Below are 25,504 nucleotides of genomic sequence, written 5' to 3'. Positions count from 1 at the left end.
ACGTTTGTTATAGAACGAGTGCTCCGGTGTTTTGCTGGTAGTCAAATATATTTATTTATACAGAATATGGATGTTACGTGCCTGTTACTTGCTGCTTTCAGTTCTAGTAGATCTAGTAGTTTAGATCTCGCAACCAGGGAAACGCCGACATGTGTAAAGGGAGCAAGACGCGAATCTACCGGCATTTGGCTCATGAGTGAACGGTGAAAATGCCTGGACGGCACAGCTTGGGATTCCATTGAAGTTACAGGGAACTATGTGTGAAAGAGGCTTGAATGTTGAAATAACAGTAATACCATGTTCATTGATAAAATGACATAAGGGATGAAAAGGGGAGATGGCAGTTTTAGAAGGGGGATGATGAAGCGCGCTGGACTGAGGAACACCTCGCCATAATAGCGATTTTTTTGTTATGCTTGTTGTAAATAAAGGTTCTATGATGCATTGAAATGACATTAAACTAAGATAAAAAGATGGTTGTCATAATTTTTCAAATCTTTATTAATAATCTTTATTACAGAAACAGTAAGTGACATTTTCCGAGAGCGAAATCTGTTGTGGTATTTAAAGATGGAGGTTAGCGATGAAGTCTATGAACATGGGATGACGATTTCCATTGACCAATCAACGGTCTGCAGCGTCGCACGTCACACACAGCCTGGCGAAAAACCTTTCGCTACCCCTCTAAAAATGGCATGGGTACTATGGCCTGGTACGGCTCGGTTGGCAGTGGAGAAAGGAAAAAGAACCGGGCCAGCTCTGCTCCTATTTTCAGACTGTTTCTGTGTACTAAAGCTACTGAGTACAGAGGAGATAAATGCATGCACGCATACACACACAGGACACACGCGCACACGCACACACACACACACACACACACACACACACACACACACACACACACACACACACACACACACACATAAACACATGCACCCATTATTCACTCTGCACTATGTCCCAGTCCTTTGTTAAAATATCCATCATCATGACTACTTTTTTCCATTTGTTTCTTGTAGAGTCTAGATGTGTTTCCATATTTCAGTTACAAAGAAGAAGGGTGGCTGTTGACAGCAAAAGAGAAATCTCAGAAGAATATGGCAGGTTGGCAAGCTTCAGTCTTTTGCTAAAGTGGGAGGGAGGAAAGTTAAATTGAGACAATCTATCATTACTCGTACACCCCTTCCAAATATGTGATCCATAACTTTATCAATGGGCTCTCAAAACAACTGCGGGGAAGGCCACTCCATCATTGCGTGAGCCTGAGTACACGTATGAAACAGGACTGGCGGCATGGAAAGGCCAGCGCTGTCATTCTGAAATGTCACCTGTGTCACAATGCAACAGAGCCTAATTGCTTGGAACGGCAGAATGCAGAGGTTAGAATTTTACATCACAGCTTGCATGTACTGTACCTTCTAATTAGTTTTCTCTACCATTCACTGGCCACGCCTGTCATATATATCACGCCCCCTCACCGACGTGTCCATATATAGACTTTCCTCTCATTACACTAAGCAGTTGATTTATTAACTATAAGTCAACTGTATATCATAAACAGGCAGAATGATTAATGTGTGTATAAATAAGTTCAATAGATAACGTATATCTCGAAACTTTCATGCTAGGCGATAAGTGAGATTTTTTTTAGCAACACCACATTCAAAAAGGCAGTTCATCTCCCTTCACTAGATACAATATTGATCAAATTTAATGAGAGACATTGACAAAATCATATGGAAATATATAGTCAGTCTTTCCAAATCGGTGAAGCTTAGACCAGCACATTTTTCCTTATTAATTTAGCTGGAACCCACACAGGAGTTTACATGGAATATGGGCTTCACATCAGACCTGGGGTAATAGTCAAACTTGGATTGAAGCTGCATTAAACCATTTCTAAACTATTCATTTAACTAAACCACTCCCATGGTATACCTACTGTAGCATACCATGCAGCTCAGGGGAGGCTGGCGGAAGTAGAAATCGGAGGACTGCTCAGTGTAATGCTTAGAATGGAATGAGGAATCATATCAAACACCATTCATTAAATTCCATGCATTACAATGAGCCCGTCCTCTGATTTCTATCTCCACCAGCCTCCCCTTATGTAGCTCCTGTGTCTGAAGAGGAGGCAGTGTCCTACCAGTCCACATGGTTGCCACGAGCAACTGATCAGCACCAGCTTAAGAGGTGGAGCAGAAGGGGATCTCAAAACCGACTTTGCTGTTTGATTGTTCGATCCATCACAACATTGGTTACCTCAGTGCCACAGATTAGTCTCTGTGAACTGTGTAAAACACACGTTTCAATTTCCCAGACTGTGGATTTCATTCATTCAGATGTTCAAGTCGAATAGATCCAGCAACTCTGGATACTGTGAATTTCCCCATAAACGGTCACTAACAACAATAACGCACACACACACACATACACACACACACACACACACACACACACACACACACAATGGGATTGAAAGCCTGACAAAAACAAAGGGGTGAATGTTCTATTTCCACTCTATACAAAATCTGTAGTCAGAGGTCAAAGACCTCTATGGGCTCTTGTCTGATAAATAGGGTATTGTGTGTTTGTTGCATCGGTAAAAGTCCTAAGTTTTCATGTTGCCGAAGTCAATACTGCCTCTCCACTGGGTGCACTAGATGCTGAAACTCTCTCTCTTTCTCCCTCTCCCTCTTTCTCTTTCTCTTAACTTTTCTCTCTGTCACCCCTCTCTCCCCATTGCTGAAGGGTATCGATACACGTCCACAGCAGGCAATTTGTTACAACAGGTTGGAATATAAATGCTGACAATCTGACAATCAATTCACTGAGATTGTCTCGCAAACGTAATTTCTCTATAGTCTTGATTTCAGCTTCTATTTGTGAAACGTCCTTCAACGGTGATCCAGCATCTGTCTCAATCAATGAGGGGGAATGTCAGGGGGAGCACCAATGAGTGAGCCGTCGACAACCTCTCTTTCCCTGGCCTGCCCTATACCACCATGCACCCAACTGTCACTGTTAACTCTACTGTATAAGGGAAGCTGTGGTGGGATGTGAGTTGGCTGGTGTTCTTTTCTTGTATGAAAGGTGCTATATACAGTAAATAAAGCTTTACTTACTTACTTACTTACTTACTTACTTACTTACTTTTGACCCATGAGGCAAAACTAAACCTGGGATCCAAACCTTATCCTTAAGCTAGCTACAAGTAGACAAACTTATGAAAATACATCCATTAAAAGTATTATCTGGATTGTTATCTTTGTCAGGTGAGGAGTGTGAAATGTAAACGGTCTGACTTATTCCAAAGCGCTTTACAATGGCCTCTTATTCACCCATTCCCACACACATTGACACACCAATGACGGCAAGCTACCATGCAAGCCGCCGACCCACTCATTGGGAGCAAGTATGGGGCCAAGGCTGCCCACTAAATGTGATAATATATTGAATTAAACACGGTAGAAAGCTATCAAGCCTAGGTATTCCTAACAAAGAAAATCACCTTCCATTTTATCTGTGTTGTTGTTCACCAATAGATTTACTCTTTCTTAGCCAAGTTGAACAGGTCAGATAGTCTGGCAGCAGATTGCTTCAACTTCTACTGAAAGGAAGAAGTTGAAAATATGAACATACAGCCATTAAACCCCACGGTCACTCTATTCCCTATAGTCTGAACAGTTTAAACTCACTATTTTGATTAACACTTTTCTTTTCCATAAGGTGAACAAATCTGAAAACCACAAACCTCAGGACAAGGACCGCACATTGTGTTCTTAGAGCAATGGTGTACAGTACTATTTCTCAGATTTCAAGATCGTCCACACCTGAAATTAAATGGAAAAACCTTTTCACATGAGTTTCAACCGCCATCAGAAGAGATGCTGGAGTAATTAAGTTTGGGTGAGTTGCTCTGAAACCTTTTGGAAAAACGTAGTGCTTCATTGCTCTCAGTGACCCCCAGGCCCAGACCACCTCTTGGACAGAACAATACTTCATTTTGTGAAATTCCTTTTACTCAAGAACACACAATCTCCCCTCAAACATACTTTTTTACAGTACTACTATGTTGTTGCTGTGGGGCTTGGTTGAAACAAAGTTCCATGTTAGCAATTAGGCTTTCGGGACACCAACACCTCTCTGCCAAGTTGTTGTGTACTGAGTGATGAAGGCAGAGGCACACACAGTCTTGGCTGTTGTGTAAGGTCCTGGGGCTATAACAAAACACATGGTAAACATCTCACGTACCCCAGGGTTGGGTCCCACATACCCCTTTTGACCCTGACAACATTTAACCTGCCCTTGGAAGCACTTTGGTGTCATTCAAATAGCTAATAGCTCCCATTCTCCCATAGAGATGCCATTAAGGCCTTGACACTGCAAGCAGTCCTGAATCACAGCGTTGGGGCGAAGAGATTGTTTCCAAAGTGGCGGAAGGGGTTTCTCTTTAGAAGAGAGGTGTGTGTGTGGGGGGGGGGCTCATCAATCATCATTTACCACAGTATAAGTGGTTGTGCACCTCCCTAAGGGTTCTTGGGATTAAACTGCCAACCATATGCTGTACGATTCCCAAGCTAAGCACTTCTCAAGGTAGAAGGCCTACTACCCCCTTCAATTATTCTACCCACCTTTTTTGAGGCAAACGGCTGTGAGCTGTGAGCTCTGTGGGATTTTTAAGAGAGGTAGCTGTGATGTCATCAGTATAGAAGTGATAGGATGAATTCTGATTGGTCTCCTTGCAAACATCTCCTAATTTAGATACTTTAGTCTCTATAAGAGAAGCAGAGGGACAAATTCGCTCTTGTTTCTTCGTTCTGGTGTTTGGTTCTCTTCATGAGCTGTCAGTGAGAGAATGACATGTGGTCATCTATTTTTCTCTCTCCCTCTCTCTCTCTCTACTCTCTCGCTCTCTATCTATTATTCGCTATGGCGGGTAGAATGTAATATTGTTATGAAGCATTTGCCTTGTAATAATTGGGTTAGGGTTAGGGTTAGTATACTGCAAATGAATAGAATTAATTAAATAAGCCTTTAATAATACTGTATTATTAAAGCCTAATTTGATTCATTCTATTTGACCATTCTTACACTAAATCAGCACCAACTCAACAGTTCTTTCCACGTAGTGATAATTACATTACTTGGAGTCAGATTAATAATATTAGATATGCTTTGCATATCTTGCAAAGTTTATGGAGCTCATTGTGGTAGAATGTCCCAATGTTGTGTTGTGTGAATATGTTCCAAGCATATGTACTGTAACGTATACCAGTGGAGGCAGGTGGTGAACTGGCGTGGCGTGTTTGATACCATTCCTCATTCCATTCCATACATTACAATGGAGTCTGTTCTCCTCTACCTCCACCAGCCTCCACTGGTATCAAACCTAGACTAAAAGACCAACATCAAAAGCTGTGCAATGATTCCACAGTGCTTTAACAGACATCAACAAGTGAAAGCATTGTCAGATGACTGGTAATTGAGGACTTTAAAAAGCTTTCATTTAACATGAAAGTAGATGACCTGCCTTGATGTCTCATGATGTTCCAACTGGCTAAATCAGACCATTAGCATCTACAATTGATGAAGTTGCTCTTTATAGCCCAATAGAAGAACTATGGACATCTTTTCCATCAGAGCCGCACAGTATGTTGAACATTACTTTTAGTGGTGGCCTAATAGGCTGAATGGCCCTCAGAACAGAACAGGATATTGGTGGAGTAGCTGTTAAAGTGGAATTTTTACAACAAAACAGTGATGCCTTCTCTGATGCTTGCTGTAATGGATGTGTGCTGGTGAGTGGTGGGTAAAACAGAGTACATTAGCTGAATATGACTACCATGCCAACACTCTTGAATGTAAAAGGTCCAGATTAAAAATGTGGCTGACATCATTGCATCACACCCTTCAGTGTTGAGAGTTAACCATGCATCACTCATGCATCTCCCATATCTCTTAATCTGTCCGTAGAAGAGGAGAAACCATTGGGGAATACACAAGGGCACCTTTCCATTGACCATGGTGAATGGACTGCACATATCCAAATCGCTTTACAATGGCCTCTCATTCATCCATTCACACACCAATGGATGAATACTACATGGACAATACTACCTTTGCACATACTATATATTGCACATGTCTTCTGATATAGCTTCTTTTATACTTCTTCACATTAAATACTGTACATAAACTACCTCACTGTACTAGCTACCTAACTGTACATAGCTCATAACTGTATATAGCCCATAACTGTATACCTCTAAACTAAACTAATGTTTACAATACTACCTCTGCACATACTGTATATTGCATAGTCACCTATCAATACCATTCTTGTTCTATTTATGAGTGCTCTTATATCAATATTTGCACTTTTGGTTGGATGCGAAACTGTATTTCGTTGTATAGTACTTGTACTGTGCGATGACAATAAAGTTGAATCTAATCTAATTTAACCCCTAGGGTTAGCAGGGCTGGGTTATAAAACACCTTTGTTCATTTCACATTATTGTCCACTTTATTCTGGGTCTGAGTCTTTATCACAGGAGAATTATTGCATAGGCCGTTATCTTCTCTTACACTGGGATAAATGCAACTTATTTTAGGGGTGGAGGGAGGGGGAGAGAGAGAGAGAGAGAGAGAGAGAGAGAGAGAGAGAGAGAGAGAGAGAGAGAGAGAGAGAGAGAGAGAGAGAGAGAGAGAGAGAGAGAGAGAGAGAGAGAGAGAGAGAGAGAGAGAGAGAGAGAGAGAGAGAGAGAGAGAGAGAGAGAGAGAGAGAGAGAGAGAGAGAGAGAGAGAGAGAAAGAGAGAGAGTGCGTGTTACCTCTCAGCAATTTCAAGCTCTCACCGATTTAGAACAATTATTGTTCTCCATTAACCTTGTGATTTTAATTCACATTCAAAGATGCTCTCGATTGACTGGAGTTCAATCTTCTACAGGCCATTATGTTCCTTATTTCCTCTATCTCTCTCTAATTTCTGCAAATGTGTATAAGGGTCTGCACTTGTGTAATCTCTATCACATTGAAATTAGTCAGCTTAAAATGTCTAATATGGACTAAAGATATTGTAACTAATTTGAATTTTAAAAAAATACAGTTGATGAGTTCGATAGGTTAACGCTGTGTCGAAGGTTTAATTACTGACTGGATTACCAAAGACAATGCCAAGGTGACAACACAAGGTCAGGACAAGGTCAGGAGAGAAATGACTGGGAGTTATTTTGACAACTGAGAGCCTTGTGCACATTAGAATATATTGTATAGCTGGAATATTATGAGAAAAGCAGAGAATATGAATGAGTTAAAGTCATGGAGAAACCGACCAATCCAGTCCTCCGCCATCCTCAACTCCCACCATTCAACTCAATGATGCATGTCACCTAATCATTTCCTGTCAAAAACCTTTTTCAAACTTGTTAGTCAAAGTAAAATTTTCTAAAGAAACCACATTATAATGCATACCATAATCATTCTGTGCAAACATGGTTTTATGGAAGAATGACTTCTTTTAAGTAGCCCGGGAACAATAATCGTTTCATATATTTTATGCATGGTCCATGCTCCACTTAATATTATGACCAGTGAATTTGGCCAAAATATGTATTATCACAAATCCAGTCACAGACTTGTAAATTACTCCTTAAAATATAGAAATAAGGAAATGCCCTATAAAAACATGTAATTTATTGACGGCTGTGATTGATCGTTGGCTACAACGGCTTGTGTATCAATCAGTCAGCTTTGCTCATTAGGTCAGCACATTCTACACCACAGGGGAATAATTATTCAAAACCCAGAAAATATGCAGAGAGAGTGAAAAATAAACACCGCTCTCTGAATGAGAATGATATACCTCATGAATGTCAGAAATACTTCAAAATGATAGTAGAATTATGCTGTAAGTTTGATATAAGGAAAGGAAATACAGTAGGGCCACACACACATAGACACACACACACACACACACACACAGCATGTATACAATTTACGCAGCACTTTCCACCCAAGGGTGCGTCCTTGCATTGCCCCTCAACACAGAGTGATAATCTAACTCTAACTGTGGGGGCCATCTCTGGTTTGGTTGTTTGTTTTTCAGAACCTGGGACTGTAAGCTCTGCCTGTGGCGCCTCTCCCGTCCCTTTCTCAGTATGTGCCTTGTGTCTCCCGTCACTCCCTCACCTGCAGAGATCTGGGATGGGTTCAGAACCCAGCCTGTGAGCACCGAAGGCAGTGTGTGTGTGTGTGTGTGTGTGTGTGTGTGTGTGTGTGTGTGTATGGGGGGAGGGGTGCTAAACTTTGAGTGTGCGCCAACGCTGTTATTTTCTTCATCACAGAATCCGCCTTGACACAAATAATGGAATGCATTGGCAGCCTTTCAGAAAGCAGAGGGGGTAAAGTGGGCCAATGCCAACCCTAGGCTATGCAAATCCCATCCACCGCTGACTTCTGAAATCTAATGATATGACTGAACTGCAATGCTTTCTTCCCTTCCCTTTTTCCTCCCCCTCTCTCCCCCCCTCCCTCTATCTCTCTCTCTCCTCCTCTCTCTCTCATTTCCCCTCTCTCTCCTCCTTTATTTTTCTGTCACTGAGACTGGCACTACCATCTGGTGCCAGTGCCCATGAGATGGACAGAGCCTTAGTGTAAGACCGCGGGGCGCTGAGAGGCTGCCTGGCACCTCAGATCCTTCCAGAACAATCTGCACGGGTCGACGTGATTGGCTCCTTTGTGATTCTGAGAGCCCCATGACCACTCGAGCATGTGCCTTCAATTAAAGCCCTGTGTTAAGTAAAAACTGCAATTTGCAAGGCAAGCACGAGGAAGCACTTCAGTACAACCAGCAAACCACAAATAGAGGTAGTCAATAGGGAGAATCAATCAATCCACTGATGCTGCTAGCAAAAGAGCTTTCATATATTTTTCTTATACACCAAAGTGTAAGGGTTCTGATACTGCAATTGATACACCAATTAAGTTGAGTTTTGGATTATTGTTGTAACAAGTAGCTGGAATAGGTGGAAACAAACAATGCACTGGCTAACCAAGCCATTTAAATGCATCCCATTAACGTCGACAATGAGTTTACTCCAAGGCAGAGAATGTTTACACAGTTCTACAGACAGTACCCCCCAGTCATCATTCTGAGTAGTTTGGTATAATTTCCTTGAGCTCCCATTTCCCATTTAACTAATACAGAATTGAGAGCACACTTATGGTCTGTATTTATCTTTCAAACCTTCTGTGGCAGACAACACTCGGAGCAAACTGCAATAAGAGGAAACATATTGAGTCATCTGGTTTATTGGTTTTAACTGCGTCTGATATTTTCAAGTTTAGCATTCTGTTTTTACCCTGTCCATAATAGAATGGAATAGTGACAAATAATTAAGAATGTATAGTTCAATCTGCAAACCAAAAAACAAATTACAAATAACATATGATGACAAATAAATAAATATATATATATATATATATATATATATATATATATATATATATATATATAAGTATGATCATTATTGTGTATGAAACGTTTGGAACTTTTCTTTTTGTTTTCTTTATGTTTTTGCTTCTGTTTTGTTTTGTCTTAGAATAAGATATGTAAAAAAAGGTAGGGAAAATAAGCTAATGCTTCATCCTACACCTTTCCTGTAATTTTGTATTTGTTTTTGTTTGACATTTCATTTAATGCCTTATTGATATGCATTTTCTATGTTCATACACAACATAGTACTACTACTACATAAAAGATCCAGTGTGCTGCCAGTGAAGGCATACTGATATATGCATGATAATCCTGGCTTTCTAGATGGAAAGGTTTGACCTAATTTGGTCAAAGGTGATATATATTATGCGAATGTTATAGATCGTGTATTCCTGAGATCAATATCAAAATACATATACAGTATATCTACTGTAATGCAATCTCTAGGGCTCCATATGTATGTAGTGTAGGAGAACATTATTACTTCAATAAGACATTTTATTTATTGATACCTTTAAGACTGAATTTACAAGAGTGAATAAACAATCAGTCTGTCTGGGAACACATTGACAGTGAGACAGTTTTCCCCCTGCTCAGGATTCTACATTTGCCCAACAACAGATACATTTGAATAAATGCAATTGCCCTTTTGTGTTCCATGGCTGTCTCAACGCCTAGAAACTCAAGACAATGTTGATCCACGCCAGGGGGGTTGCTCAACCTTTGTTCACTCTGTTGCTCTCCTTCCTTACTCTTGCTATACCGAAAGGAAGGGAAGGCCAGTTTTACCCACATCACCTTCCTCCCTCTTCCTCACCTATGACCTCTGCCCAACGTGATTGGTTAACCTCACCTAAGGGCGGGCTTGTTATCTGTGTGTATAAAAATACATGTCTCCCTATTGTCATCACTTTTTTGAGGACGTTTCACTGTTAAAGACTTGTCTTGACATGCTTGTAAACTGTTCTCCTTTTGCAAAAGAGAATTAAACACCTTTTCTATGCAATCTGAAGAAAGCAGGCTGCCCTTTGATATTTAGATACTTAAATAATTATTTTACAGTAGTAAAATGTAGTAAATGCAGATCTCTTACTTTCCCATACATTCTTCCACCCAAGTTCTAAAAATAATATGCCGACTATGCTGTGACATTTCATGAACCAATATTTTTGAGTGGAAGAATAAAACATATAATGGGGCAATGTACAATATTTTAAGAATATTTGTATTTATACTTGTTATACTTGTTGTTATACTGTATATCCTTGTTCTGTTTACTGTAGAACATATTATTAATTTCTCAAGGGTGTTCTTTTTTTTTAAACTCATGTCTTAATCCTGGTTAATCTATAACAAGTATTTGTTTCACCCTGACAACAATTGGAGTTGCATTAAAGACGTCATTCTCATGGTAGATCTGCTGCAAGTCTGTATTTGTGGCTATTCCATCACTCTATTTAGACACACACACACACACACACACACACACACACACACACACACACACACACACACACACAGAAAGAGACTTATTGCTATGCCAATTTCATCTAGCATCTATCATCTAGTGCTGATCATGCCCTACTAGCCAAACCCAGACTCATAACCCACAATATGTGAGTCATCATAGTTTCATCTCCCCTCTCCCTCAGATGTATAAAAAGTGGCCGGGGGGTTCAGGCTGTATAAGAAGTGGCTGAGGGGTTGAAGGGTTCTAGGTGGGTTCAGAGAGATGTTATGTCTGTTATCAGGGCCAAAAAGTCTGTTTTCTTTTCATTGGTGTTTGATCTGGCCTCAGACCATCCGTTGTCGGTGGCAGTGGCAGTAGCAGTCGGCATTGGTGTCACCGAGGCGGGGTCCCACTCTGACTCTGGTACCCGTGCCAAGCTCTTGCTAAGCCATGATGAAGTGACCAGGTCAGGGTCTGTGAGAGAGAGAGAAAGGTAGAGGTAGTAGCATTGGGACCTGCTGTGTTGGCGCAGGTGGAGAGGATCCTGTTATGAACACAGTGTTCTATCTCATCAGAGCCAAAGGGCTAAGCTTGGCCCGCATATCACATTATTATTGGATGCTACTGTAGGCCTGGGCTGTGCTCACCATCAGCAGGGAGTCTTGAGCTTTTACATAGAGTAGAAACTAATAGAACACATATGTGACAGGGTCTGGTTAAAAAATCCTCAAGTCCTCATGGTCATTTTTCATTTTTTTCCAGATTATGAAAGTGCACATCAGTGTTTAGCACATCACAACATGCTGATAGAACATCAACATGCTAAAAACACATACCTACACATAATTAGACGATCACACATTCCTTGCTTTTGAATACGTCCTAAAACAAAAGTTTGTTTACAAGCCATGTATCACTACCAGTAGCCTACGGCAGACGAGACAGTGAATCCAATTAACAAATTATACGTATTTAGTGATCCTAAAACGGTTGTTTCTTATATCGTATGGGCTCTTCAACACTTCAACTTCCGTAATATGCCCCCAAAAAAACTGAAAACCCTGTTTTTGCTCATTTGTGCGACTTGAGGATTGCTGACATGCGGCCCTTTTTACTAGTCCGTGTCACAATTATTATTTCATTGAGAACAGTAGAGTAGATTAGGTTAGAGTAAAATGGAGTTAAGTATAGTGGAATATAATAGAATGGCTTTTACTTAATGTATCACTGCAGGAGGGTACAGTATAGAGATCTACAATAACCCCCTACTGTAATGAGTTTAGGTATAGTATGATATCTGCAGCAACATGTCTTTACAAAAGGCCATACAGTAGTATTTGTTTATCTGTGATGATGTTGAGAGTAGTTATTCATCTGACAGGGAGCTATTTTGAATTCAGCATGCATTAAGGGAAGGTGCAAGCAATTTCCTGAACAATCAGTGTTCAAACTCTGCAATTTGACACGTCTCCGCAGGCTGAGCTTCCTCTTGATGAATGAAGACGATCCTTGTAACATAAGGACAAATAGGAAAGCCTCACTTACTGTTCTGATTATTAGGACAGTGTTCATCAGATTTATGACTGTAATTTTGTCAGGACATGCTTGTGTTTGCCATTTATATTCGGTTTATAGAGCCATGAATGCATTTGCATAATGAGGGCTGAAAGTGATATGCTGATGAAAGCAGAAGGGAGGGCGCCCACTAAACTTTTTTTATGTGTGGTGGTATGAAAGATAGCAAATACGATGCACACGCCCGCATGCACACAGACACGCACACACATGCGTGCGAACACACACACACACACACACACACACTCATACACATGAACACACACACACACAAACATACAGACACACACATGCGCGCGCACACACCCACACACCCACACACACACACACACACACACACACACACACACACACACACACACACACACACACACACACACACACACACACTAATGGAGCTGGCTACAGTAAATGCTGGGAGCTGTCTTCTTTATTCTGCCCACTTAAACAAACATGGAAGTCGATATCCTTCAGATGCCAAAGAAAACAAGCAGAAGTCAATGAGCTATCCATGCACAGAGAAATCAAAAAACAATACAACAAGACTGGAGCCTCCCCGACAAGAGAGTTAACAGACCAGCGGGGGAAACACCTGGGGGTCAGCACCTGAGGGCAACACCTGAGGGCAACACCTGGGGGACAACACCTGGGGGACAACACCTGGGGCAACACCACTCTCTCTACACGCCCTGACACCGAATGATGCTAAATATGAAAAGATGATTGGTACACACAGAATTGTTACTTTACTCTGATCAAAAGCACAGTAGTTGAATATGATGTGCCTTCCCATGGAGGCCTCCACAGCGAGGATAAGGCTAACCGTATTAGAGCATGGTTAATTGCTGGTTGCTCTCTTCACTGGCAGTCAACCACCGGCTTAGGTCACACAGCAACTTCCTCACCTTCTTAGTGCATGCATCACCTTTATAATGAGTCACTAGAGGAGTGTGTTAAAGGGCTTCGGTGGGAGATGCCATGCCATGCGTCTCCTCTGTCTTCCACAGGCTTTCCCTTTACGAGCAGGCTAGTGTGATTGACTTCAAAGGCAATAAGAATGCAATGGGGATTCATGTGCTGTTACATCTCTGAGAGGACAAATGTGACAGGGTCTGGTTAAAAAGTCTGCAAGTCTGGCAAAATCTTTTTTCTGTTTTTTCCAGATTATGAAAGGGTAGATTGTAAGCTTTAAAATGATGTGTCATACCTTGAAATCTGAAACAAGTTGAAGAAGTCATGGATATTTGAATGTTGATACCCTCCAAATGACCATTTTGAGAAAACCAGGCGCAAAGTCTTCACAGAGTTTTTTCACAGGTAATGGGCGGGAACAATAGCTGGTTAACTCCACCCCAACCACCCCCTCAAGACAACCACTCCCCCATTACACTACCTGTCATTATCTACCTGTCATCTGTCAGTGGGGTTGTCAGCTAACCCTCAGGAAACAAACTTGCAGGGCTGACATGTATAACTTGCTATAAAAATAAATAATAATAATAATAATAATAAATAAATTAATAATACTACTGATGATAATAATAATAATAATAATAATAATAATTCAAGATTCATGATTTTTTATTGCCACGTGTGCCACAAGTTTATTACGTCCCATTACAAGTACAAGAGAGTGAAATTCATGGCAAAGGAAAACATTTGGCAAGATACAATTGAGCAATACAATAATAGAATGGTAAAAAAATTATAATGTTGTGTCCGTGTGTATGCATTTATCATTATAATCCATAAAGCATCTAGTGGCACTTCGGTGTAGTTCCTTCCCATCCCATCTGGGCATCAAAGCTGTAATAAAAAAAGAAGACAGTACATGTAAAATGATTGCCCACTGTTACCAACACCACTTTTACGAAATACTACTACACTGCGTGCACAATTATTAGGCAAATTGTATTCCTCAGTATTCATTTTATTGTTGAACAAATACAATGCTGTCAGTCAATCCTAAATGTTATTGAAACTCAAACCTGAATGTTTATCAAAGAAGAAATGTGTTTTGTCTTTCTCAGGGGAATAAATAACTGCAGAATTATTAGGCAACTATTAGTGTGCAGAATTATTAGGCTACTACTACTAAACTACATTACAACACATTTCTTTCCAACTCACTTATTTATTAAACATTTTTAGAGTTGGGGTAACAAATAACTAACACAAAATGATAATTAAATAACATTTTTGGCCTTTCAAAAACATTCAGTGACAAATATAGCCACCATTATTTTCAATAACTGCCATGAGCCTTCCATCAATGGAGCCTGTCAGTTTCTTGATCTGTTTGATCAACTTTGGCTGAAGCAGTAACCACAGCCTCCCAAATGCTCTTCAAAGAGGTGTGTTGTCTTCCTCACTGTAAATCTGACATTTGAGAAGGGACCACACAAGTACTCAATAGGATAGTCACGTGAGGAAGGGAGCCAGGTCATTATTCAGTAATCTTTGAGGCCTCCACTGCTCCACTAGTACTCCAATCCAAGTACTCCACTGCTGGCTAGCCAAGCAGTGGAGTACTTGGATGCATGTGATGGAGCATTGTCCTGCATAAAGATCATGGCCTTCTTGAATGCTGCAGACGTCTTCCTGTACCACTGTTTGATGACATTTTCTTCCAGAAACTGGCAGTAGGTTTGGAAGTTCATTTTCAGTCTTCTTCAGTCAATCTTCAACCTGAAAAGGTCCAACTAGCTATCCTTAATGATAGCAGCTCATACCAGTACCCCTCCTCCACCTTGCTGGCGCTGAACTCAAAGTGGTGGCCTGTGTCTGTTAGTGATCCAGCCACGGGCCCATCTATCTGGTCCATCAAGAGTCACTCTCATTTCATCTGTTCCTAAAACCTTTGAAAAATCTGTCTTCAGGTATTTCTTGGTCCAATCTTGACACTTCAACTTGTGAATCTTATTCAGTGGAGGTTGTGTTTCAGCCTTCTTTACCATGCCCACGTCTCTGAGCATTTAACACCTTGTACTTCTGGACACTCCAGATAAGTTGCAGTTCTAGAATATGATGGCAGTGGAGGATAATGGGTTCCTGTTTAATTATTCTCAAGTCTTGCAGTTCATTTGCGCCTTTTCTTCTCCATGCGTTTTTTGCGACCCTGTTGACTATTCGCAACAAAACGCGTCAATAGTTTAGCTATTTCAAGAGTGTTGCATCCGTCTGAAAGGCATTTTTAAATGTTTGACTTTTCAGTGTCAGTTAAATCTCTTTTTTCGCCCATTTTTCCTTGAGGTAATAAAGCTACCAAATAATTATGCACACCTTAATATAAGGTGTTAATCACTTTAGCCACACCCTCCCTCATTACACAAATACATTATCACCTGATAATGTTAAATCCAATAAGCATTCAAGTTTATATGGTTTGGAGTTGGAAAATGTGCATAGAAATAACGATAAGGTCACAATACTCACTTGCCTAATAATTGTGCACCCACACAGTGTATGTTGATAAAATAGAATTGCTTATACAATGACAATGACAAATACCTGAAGTGCTGGTGACTCACATCAAGGTGTCATCTCTCAGAACCTCTCACCTCGTCATTCTGTAACACAAATTTCAGGTCAGAGGTGTGGACACTTCTCTATTGTAGGTTTTCCATAGACTCTCAGTGTACTGTACTTGTACTATAAGAAGTAGGCTAGTGAAATCATTTCAATCCACAGTATTATTCTACAGCAAATCTACAAATCAATGAATTAATCATTATTTTTTATTCCACACAACATTACCGTTCATTACAAAAGCATTTACCTTTTCTATAATCTATTATATCTCTAACAAAGCTAGCTAGCTAACAAGCTAACACTTGTTTGGCTAGCTGGTACACACAAACACACTAAAATGGTGCATGAAACATACTGTACAGTAGGGATGTTCCGATCCGATATTGATATCGGATATCTGTGCGATATTGGTCCTGAATGCTGGATCGCAGATCGGACCGAAAAGAAAATAGGCACCGATCTGTGCTCCCGATCTGGTGTGTCACTCACGTGATGACAACAGTAGTAGTCAGTGGTCACATGCATGAGAGTTGGCTAGTAGCTACCTTTGTGTAATGAGTCTGACAATGTCATGATGCCAGCTGGTGAAATCATAAACCATTTGCTTAAGTAATTTTTCTGTTGTTTACGTAGTCTGAAACTGCAGATGGTAAGCTTTCAAATGATGCGTCATACATTGAAATCGGAAAAACATTGGTGCACCTCAAGAATGGGAATGCCACAGAAGAAAAGTGATTGATCAAACCACAACAACAAACGCTGCTAACAGCTAGCGGCTAACAGTGGTAGGAACGTCTCACTGCTAGGAATGTCTTACTTCGTTTTTATAACATCACAACATCACAACATGCTGAGAGAACATGGACATGCTAAAAACACATAACTACACATAATTAGATGAACACACAGTCCTTGCTTTTGAACACGTCCTAAAACGAAGGTATGTTTACAAGTCATTTTCACTTACCGGTAGCCTGCGGCAAACGAGAACAGTCAATCCAATCCACAAATTATAAGTATTTAGTGATCGATAAACTGTGGATATCGGTATCGCAGATACCTGAAGCCCAGGTATCGTTATCGGTAGTGAAAAAATGGGATCGGGTTATCCCTACTGAACAGTACGTTGCATGTTTAGTAGGTCTGCAACAATATTAATTATGTTTTATCTTTGACAACCTATTTCTTCCTCCCACCATCTAATAACAAAGGCACTATCTACCTTACTCACAAAACAACAAATAACTGTTTGGCTATCCTAAGTAAACAACACAAAATCATAGTAAACAACACATGTAACTCACTAAAACTTACCCAAGAACACAGCAGAAGGTCTGTCTGCAGACAACTGTACCATGAATAGTGAACTGATGTGGAGATCAATGTCTGAAATTCCATTGTCTTCTTTGTCATCGGAGATTCTGAGTTCCCGTTATGTATAGTCCAATATGAAGGCGTGTGTAGCGACTAGATCGAGCCAAAAATCCAAGTCGCTGAGAGACGCGAGCAGGGTCTGGGTTGAAATTGTATGACGCGCTAAAAACAATTCGCTTGAGTTAAAAGGTACTGTGACGTACAGAAATCCATAAGCGACCAAAACAAAGAATAACAAACAAATCGTAAATAATATGCGGTCAACAAAAAATACAGCGACCCTGTCTCCCCTCTCTCTCCACTCCCGCCATACAGGTGAACAGGTGCTTAAATTGACTTCAGGCTAAAACAATAAACAAACAATCAAATAAGCTCACAATAAACCCACTAGCTTTTTGTACTAAATACCCAATAAATCGTATTCATGGCTCCTACAGAGTTCATTAATTGCCCACTGTCGATATTTCTGTCTGCTTTTGAAATTCTGTTGATAGCATTAGCGAGAGCTTCAACATCCATTTTGTAAACTTGTCAACAAACAGGTCCACACGCACATGGCTACTTAAATACGGCTGGGGTGGGTGTGGCTACACACACTGCCACACTAATACCCCCCACCCGACTTTGCTAACTAAATGTAGGTATTTAGTGAATGTAAAACTATTGGTTATGATATCGAGTGGGTTCTTCATCACTTCATTTGTTGTCCTATGCCAAAAACCGTAAAACTTTTTTTTTCACAACAAGACTTGTTTTGCTCAATTGCGAGGTTTCACAATTGCCGACATGAGGAACTTTTAATGAAACGGTGCATTCTAATGCTTTGGTCCTCATGTCAGGATCCGATGTAATGATTTGATGACTTTTCTTTCCAAAAATGTGAATACATTTCTGCATTGTTGAAAATCAATGACACATCGCTAGTCAACTAACAGAGCTTGTTTTGTGAGCCTGCTAACAATGTAAAGTAGTGTTATAGTTAGCACTGGGGATTACGAATCCATTTCGTTGCAGTATTTTGGCTTGACTAGCGAGTTTGTGTTGTGATTCTCAACAATGTTGAAATGTAGTTCTGTGTTTCAAAAGAAAAGTCCAGACATTTTGATTGGTTGCCAACATGCGGACCAAATGATCAGACTGTATCACGAATATGTTTCGGGCCTGGTCCATTAGCTCTCTCTGTGTGTGTGTGTGTGTGTGTGTGTGTGTGTGTGTGTGTGTGTGTGACCCCTCAGAAGATCCACCACCTGTATAGTGAGCTGCTGGACATCTACTGCTCTCAAGAAAGTGCTGCAAGAAAGTCAACCTGCTCATCGACCTGGAGGCCAGGCTCAAAAACCTCAAAGCCAACAGGTGACACACACACACACACATTCCAAACACAGATTACACACACACACACACACACACAGATTATTCATATTTCAAAGCCACCAGGTATCATAGGAGAGGACTAGGAGAAGAGATGATTATGAAAGGGGAGAAAACGGAAAACCTATTCAGTTTTAAGCTGTGTGTGTGTGTGTGTGTGTGTGTGTGTGTGTGTGTGTGTGTGCGTGTGCGAGTGCGTGCGTGCGTGTGTGCGTGTGTGCATGCAGCGGAGAGAGCAAGAGTATAGATGAGAGTGACAAACCCCTTATGGATTTACTCGAAGAATAGACTTAATTTCGTGTTGGTGTCTTCAAGTCTGAAGCCGTGCGTTCCTCTGGGGGAAACCCATAACAAATACATCACATCACAGTGTCATTTTTTGCACATCGCTCTCTGTTGTCCTGTCCTGTCTTCTCCTCGTGGTGTGGTGACCATCCATCTGCACCACTGATCAGGTGTTTTAATGACAGCTTTGACAGGCAGGTGTGAAGCTTTTTCGAGAGGTGGTTTGGGTTGTGTGTGTGTGTGTGTGTGTGTGTGTGTGTGTGTGTGTGTGCACGAGTGCATGTGTGTATTATTGCTACTTGCTCTCATCCCCAGGGGTCCTTTGGGTCCAGTCTGTCTGTAACAGCTCAGGCGTGCTAGAAGTCTGCTGCTGCTAAGGTCAGATTGTTTGACCTTTCTTGGCCGAGTGATTGGCTATGACAGACTCCCACCCACATGAGGCCTTCTCCTGCAGTATCAAAATAGAGACTCATTTAATACCGTTTTTTTCAATTGCTAACACACGTTTATGAAAACAGTGCTCAAAACTTTTCACAATAGCACACACCCAAAGTGCAAACCTAAAAAGTCAAAATCGGACCTTTGCACCAAATGGCACACACTTCATTCATATTACCAGATTAATGTCCAATCAACAACACACTGTTGTGCTCACTCAAAAGCACTTTCATCTTTGGTGGGCTTTGTCATAATAAAATAGTTCTGTTTGTAGAGTACTCTGCAGTGAGAGATTGTTCAAGTCTACAGAAATATATTGTTGAAACAAAACCTTTTACTTTTTCTCCACAACAAATCAGTGCAACATGCACAGCATATATACAGTATATACAGTATATATTACAGTTGTGTGAACAAAAAAATGCTCTCTATCAAATACAGTAAACAGATAAGAAAACTGGAATACTGGAAAAAGGAATAAATATACAGAGGAAAGAAACATACTTAGGCTGCATCTTGCTGCCTAGCTGGGTCTGGCCACAGCACCTCATCAACATCACAGGCAATATCTTCCCTGGCTAAACATCAAGGGAAGAAGCGCCTTGAGTGTCGTATCCAGCCCTGGATAGCAGCCATATCAATATCATCAAATGCCTCCTCCATTGCCTGCAGAAGAAGAAGGCCATACTGAAAATAACTCTTCAATTGACCTTTCGCAAAACAAAGGTGAAGAAGGAAGTCCGACATTATTCACAATGGTGAAGCGGTGTGCCTATGGACTTTGCAAATCGGACAGCAGATATTCTAAAAGTTTAGAGGGGGGAGTGATATTTTTCGCCTTTCCAAAGCCCAAAACCCAAGAGTAAAGAAGCTGATGATTATACATTGTTATGAATTCTGTGTTTGGATAATCATACTACAGTATTGCCTGCGAATTGTATAAATGTTTCTAATATATTGGAAGCATTTTGGGTTGTGAAATGCAATAATAAGAATGAATATTTATAAGTTATTAATAAGTAATATTTGAGTCTGGGGAGAGAGCTGCTAGCTAGCGCTAGCAATGACACAGTAGCACTAGCTAGCTACCTCTAATATTAGCCTGCAATTTCGAGGCACTTGTCATCTTGACTAATAAAATACGTATATAGCAATGACAACTAGCTAACATTATAAAAGCAGAACTTACCCAGCAGTGCAAGAGCATGCCTGGTCCACAATGTTATGCTGTTCGAACTTCAGATGGAGGTCATGGGGTTTCTCGTTTTTGCACTGCGACCTGTATGCATTTGCTTCGATTAAGGTTTTCCCCTTCTTTTTTTACGTTGATATTATTAATATATCCCTCCACTGCATATTGCAAACCCTTTTGTCTCGATCTGGAGGATATTGCGTTTGTATTGCTCCAAAAAGCATCACTTAAAGTGACTGGTATGCCACAGATCCCATCCATGCTGCGCTGTTTTAGGCTGATATCACAGAAAGCTTGATGGGCTTAGCAACAGTAACCAAGTTGGGCGGGGCTTTGCGAAAGGTCAATTGGATTGAGAAATGGAGAGTCAAGTGGAAGGTATTGAACAAGTGTTCAACTGTGGTAGCAACATAACCAGTTTTGGACCAGGGCTGCACGATGGAAGCTGACATTGTCCTATACTACAACATATCTGTGATGTTCTGCGTCATCCATATGGTCTGCCGGTACCAAAATGTTGTGCAGTCTGTCCAAAAATGTGACAATGTGGGCTGTGTTGTATGGACCAAGGTTGGCATAGCGGTGGAGGACACCATTACGTAGTATATTTATTTTTTATTATTTTTTTTTTTCCAGATTTTATCCCTTTTTCACCCAATTTGGTAGCCAATTCAACCCAACCTAGCATCCAATTATCCCCTGCCTATTGCATAGGATCCGCCGCACGACCCCGTGGCCGGCAGTCCCAGAGGAGGTCGCCAGGCAGACTAGGCTGACTGGCTCCTCGAGCCCAGTACCGTTATTCCGGCGCCCAGGGGGCGGTGTTGCGCGACGGATCCTAGTCCAGAAATACTCCTATACCGCCCTCGGAAGCGGCCGGCCAATATGCCGCTTCCCGTGTGCCTCGGCCATATCTGGATCTGGCGAGCCGGGATACGAACCCCGGCCCCGGTGGGCAGCATGCACTAGTGGCCAGTGCGTAGACCGCTACACCACCGCGGGGCGATTACGTAGTATATGTGATGGTGGCACACATTGTGATGTTGCTGCCACGTTGGCCAAGAACATCTACAATGGCTCTGGGACCAATGATGTTCCTTCCCCTTGTCCTGGTCTTTGTGCGGTTGAAGTCAGCCTCATCAATAAAAATAAACTAATGTGGGAACACATTAGCATCCATTCCAGTACTCTCTGAAAACAAAACAAAAATATCAGTCAATGTGGTGTGGTCCAGTACACTGAGAAAAATGCTGTACTGTGTGTAGTGTACTGTAGTCAATGTTGTACTTACATCCACATATTCATGTCTCAGAGCTTTGATTCTTTCAGAATCTCTCTCCAAAAGACACCCTGTAAAGCTGCTTCATGTGCACTTGATTTCGATGGAGAATTCGGGCCAATGTGGATAGGTTGACTTGCCAGATGTTGCTGAAAATGGTGTTGTATCTTATGATGTTGTTTTGAATCTTTCAGACCAATTGCATTATTTGCCAAAGCCAAGTTCATTATTGCCGCTTCCTATGCCTCAATGAGCATTCAAACCCTTCCGCCATTTTGTGGTAAGTTCTGTGGTAGGTTTGTGCTTTATGTGTCATTTTAGTGTGTCAGCAATTGAAAAAAACTTTAATATCAGCGTCAAAAGAGGACATGGTTACTTAATCATTCAAGAGGCTGGTGATGATGTTTGATACTGTCTTTGATGTCACCATAGTATGTCTATAAATTATTAGAATACTCACCCATATTGCAATATTGTCTAATTAGAGGATTCGTTTTTGGCGTAGGCTATGTTAATTAATTCATCAAACATAAACACAGAGAACTCATCATTCTCACATCATCACAACAATCTGTTTTCATCCAGCATCCAACAAAGCCAAACACACAAACAAAAAACGAGGTCTGGGGTAAAAATAACCCCTGAAATCTGACAGATCCTTGAAGACCGACATCAGACAGGAGTGTGATGTGGGTTGGGCTGGTTCAGGAATGTAAGGCGGGCCTTCCTCCTCTCTTCTCCTCCCATTCACTCCTCCTCTCCTCATCTATTTTCTTCTCTTCACCTCACCTCTCCTCTCTTTTCCTCTCCTCTCTCCTCTCTCCTCCCCTCCCATCCCCTCCTCTCTTTTCCTCTCCTGTCCTCTACCCTCTCCTCTCTTCTCTTCTCTTCTCCACTCCTCTCCTCTCCTCTCCTCTCCTGTGCTGAAACGGGAGTGATTGTGGCAGGGAGCTGTTCAAAGCCCAGGCTGTATGCAGGTTTTGTGACAGATGGTAGGGTTTAGTGCCAACGGAGGCTGGGCCTGGATGGGTAGGGTGTAAGGTGCGTCTCTGTGAGAGATAGACAACACACAGTCAATCTGGATGATCATCCGACTGCCAGGATCTCTCAGATGGTCATAATTACTGAAGCATGTAAGAAGAATCCCACTTTGAAAAAAATAGGAATGAAAATAAAATAATGATCATTACAAAATGTACTGTACAATCACACACACACGCACACACACATGCGCGCGCACACACACACACACACACACACACACACACACACACACACACACAAACATAGGGTATAGAACTACATTTCAATGGTGCGCATATGAATTAATTCATACAGATTGAATACATTATGATCAAATAAGTACAATTAATTGCACCATTGAATGAATTGCACAGAGTACATTTGAAATTCTGTCAACGTAGCCCAACGCAGTGGAGAGTCTGAGTGGACCCTATGAAGATAGCACTGCCCTAAGTATGCTGTATGAATCACACAGGACTGGCCATGCACTATAATGAGCCGCAGAGGAGACGTGTTCTGTCACTGTCAGACATAAGACAAAGAAACAAAACAAGGGACTCCTTCACCCTACGAGGGAACATGTACCTAAATGGACTGCACATATAGTTATTCCAAAGAGCTTTACAATGGCCTCTCATTCACCCATTCACGCACACATTCACACACCAATGGCGGTAAGCTACCATGCAAGGCACCGGCCCGCTCATTGGGAGCAATTTGGGGTTCAGTGTCTTGCCCAAGGACACCTCAACATGTGGCCAGCCTGGGATCGAACCGCGGAACCTGCGATCATTACACACTAGTTCTACCTTCTGAGCCACCCTCTGTCCTCCCGTTGAGGTGATCAATGCGTCCTGTTCTGTTCTGTCTTGTCATGTCTGATTCTGGTCAGACAATCAGACAGGTCTACAGGGAGATGTGGAGATGAAGAGAGAGATGTGGCACTACTGTTGTGTCAAACAGCCCTGCTGAATGCCTGACAGAGGCAGTGCGAGAGAGAGAGAGAGAGAGAGAGAGAGAGAGAGAGAGAGAGAGAGAGAGAGAGAGAGAGAGAGAGAGTGAGAGAGAGAGTTATGTTCCAGTAGTCATGCTGCTCGGGGGGGAAACACTAAACCATAGATGATTGTTATCCAGCTCATCTAAAATCGTTAAGTATATTTAAAATATATTGCATGTCTAGAAGTCACATAGCGCTGCCCTGAACACAGCAAGCTCTGCGAGCCGCACCATCTTGGAGCTCAAGAAGAAGTGGTTTGATACCAAGATAGAGGCACCAAAACAGAGCATAGCTACCTATGAAGCAGGTGCGAAGGCCACATGTGGAGGAAAGTGCACAGCTGAGCTTTCCTCCTTCAACTAACGGATCATGGCAGTTGTTAGTTTGTGAGTTGTGGCAGATGTGGGGGGATACGGACTCCCCCTCTAGAAGACCTGTCTTCTCCACATGGAGATTACAACTAATGATGACAAATTAGGCCACAACATCTAGGCCTAATAAAAGCAAGATATACATAATAATAATAACCATAATAATTCAGCCATGCATCATTCTAATTCCATCTAAATGGCTAATATTAATATCTAAAATTGTGAAACAGTTAACTATTAGAGTGTACGTACCCATGGTCATACGTTTGCATGGATATAAGCACATTATCATGTCAGGTTCAATGTTTAATAAATGATGACTTTAAATAAATGTACATTTAAGAAAACTGGAGGCATGTTTTGGTCTATTTAGTGTGTATGCAGTGGTTATCCATGCTCCAACATCTCCCACTTAGGGAGCACAGGTATTGTGTCACACAACAAAAGCATCTTAGTGTGTGTGTGTGTGTGTGTGTGTGTGTGTGTGTGTGTGTGTGTGTGTGTGTGTGTGTGTGTGTGTGAAGAAAGCCATTCATGATACAATGGAGTGATAACTAAAAGATGGATAATGTGCATTTGCCATCATGCAAGGAGAAGAGACTGAAGCCAAGTACTGGGTTTATTGAATCTACTTGGCTGCTGAGAATGTTGGAGTTTGTCTGAATGTCATTGGGGGAAAGAGAATCATTGTGACACAGATGGCAGTGGAATGAGAGTATGATGCCGGAGGGAAGACTATATTCTAAAATGGATCTTATGCCTTAGAGTTTTTGCGTAAATTCCCTCCGGTCTAAATCTGTTGAGTTGCCCATGAGTATGAAGCTACTGATCAGTGTAATGCTATAATCATTCAATATAACAATAGAACAAACTGTATACAGTATGCATCTCACTTGGGAGTTGTGAACACATCTTTTTTTTAAAATAATAATAAAAAAAAACATTGTAACTCTTGGGTTTTGTCTATTAGTTTCGAGTCAATAATAATAATAATAATAATAATAATAATAATAATAATTACTTTTTATTTGTATAGCATTTGTATAGCACTTTTCCTGCAAACGTTGCAGCTCAAAGTGCTCAATGTCATACACACATCGCATTTAACTTATTCAACTGTTGT

Source organism: Nansenia antarctica (genome assembly GCF_963989245.1).
Source record: "Nansenia antarctica genome assembly, chromosome: 1".
NCBI lineage: Eukaryota > Metazoa > Chordata > Actinopteri > Argentiniformes > Microstomatidae > Nansenia > Nansenia antarctica.
Note: the sequence above shows the minus strand (reverse complement) of the source record.